Source organism: Entelurus aequoreus, linkage group LG07 (genome assembly GCF_033978785.1).
Source record: "Entelurus aequoreus isolate RoL-2023_Sb linkage group LG07, RoL_Eaeq_v1.1, whole genome shotgun sequence".
Taxonomy (NCBI): Eukaryota; Metazoa; Chordata; class Actinopteri; order Syngnathiformes; family Syngnathidae; genus Entelurus; species Entelurus aequoreus.
This window is the reverse complement of record NC_084737.1, coordinates 73,308,231-73,310,173: the sequence shown is the minus strand read 5'-3', so window position 1 is coordinate 73,310,173 and position 1,943 is coordinate 73,308,231.

Sequence of the window (1,943 nt, the reverse complement as noted above, 5' to 3'; positions counted from 1 at the left end):
AACAAAGCAACCAGTGATCATTTCCATGCATTTTGGGATGCATGAATAGAACTGTCATTTTAACATAATTCCTCAAGGATGTGGCATTAACAAATCAGTATGCAAAGAAGATTTAAACTGGCTGTACACAACCTCAGTATTTTATATTGAAATCTCTTACCCCATGGGCTCAGTCCCTGAGTGCATGACTGGCTCGTGGAAGTTTGACCGGTTGTGTTGTTGGTTTTCATGAGTCCGCGTGAACAATAGCAATTGGCCTGTTGGATATGTCATGCCATACACAGTAATTAGGCCAATGTCAACTTCAACAGCTCTATTTAGAGATGATTACAGGATACTTGAGTTGCGGCCTCATGTGTATGTCTGTAGCGACTCCGATTTGTCCTGTCGCTGTCGGTGAAGCACACACAAAGTTCTGGGACACAACGTTGTGAATTATTTCATGAAGTAGCAGAATTTACAAAAAATAAACTGGCTTACCCTTTTTCCCAAGCAGTATTGCTTTGCTTTTTGTTTGTGGACTATTTACAATTTATTCCCAGTTTCAATGTGACCCAATGTTCAATTGTATTTATATTTCAAACTAACTATACTGTGCAATGACTAATTGTAATTAAAATAATAAGGATTGTTTTCATCCCATGATACTAAAATGCTATTCGGTTTAGAATCTGCAACAGCAAAAAATAATAATGTATTAAAATGAATCAATGTCAGAACTTCAAAAAATTATATGTGAAAAATTCAGTGCTGAACTTTCTGAACAGTGGTTTATTACATTAACTTATGCGGACAATTTATTAGAATGAAAAATGATGTGCAAAATTTAGGTTAGAAAATTCTGTATTTAAATTTCAGCCCTTTAACATTTACTATAAGGATGATAACTCATGTTTTGTGCATTTTTCAAAACAAAAAACTGACATATTCAGATCAAATGGGCATCCAAAAGCTTAGTAATTGCTTGAGAGAATTGAGGGAAAACAAAATATCCAAAAGTAATATACATTCTCAATTCACAATCATCAAGTCCCTGAAGACTTTTTCGTCCTGACGGCACTTAACTGCTATTACAATATGTATGTCCTAGAGCAGTGGTCCTCAACCTTTTTTGCACCACGGACCGGTTGAACATAGGCCTTATTTTCAGGGACCGGCTTTCCACTTGTGCCAAATAAATACAGCAAAGATAAAAGCTTGAAAAATACAACTCATCAGTGCACAAAGTCGATTACAAATATGTGATGATCAAATTATTAATTTATATTATAATTTGGATGCTATTTACACATTCAGATATGGCACAGACCTGAGTTTATTTGATTTTAAAATACGTCATTTGTATTAATGAATACAATGCATTAACCAGCAATGAATTACCTGAATAAGCTTAAAAAAATCAACACGAAAAAACACAATGTTCAGTTTTGATTGACATCTGTTTTTAATATATTTTTTTAGGACAACATAATGTTTACAAACAGGTGCAACCACCATACTGAGTCCATTGGTACATAGGCGCCAGTCCCGTGGGTGCTCGATAGCAACTTTCCTTCTTTAAAATAATTTTACAATAATTAATTTTGTTGCTAATTATGTGGGGAGTTTGGTCCGGTTTACACATTAACAAAGTCGCAAATCATATGATCTATAGTTAGGTCTAAACAGGACTTCATTTTAGACTGATAATGTTCTGTTGACATTACCATCTTAACCTTAGTTACAATGCAAATGAGCGTATGAAGAGCATACTGACTCAACAGCCATACTTGTCACACTAAGGGTGGAAGTATGAACAATGCCAACACTGTCATAAACATGTGCCATATAGAGAAACCACACTAAACAACAACGACAAACACATTTCGGAAGAATATTTGCACCAGAACAAATTCCCAGAATTCCCTGCAGCACCAACTCTGCCGGGACGCTATAATAGAAAC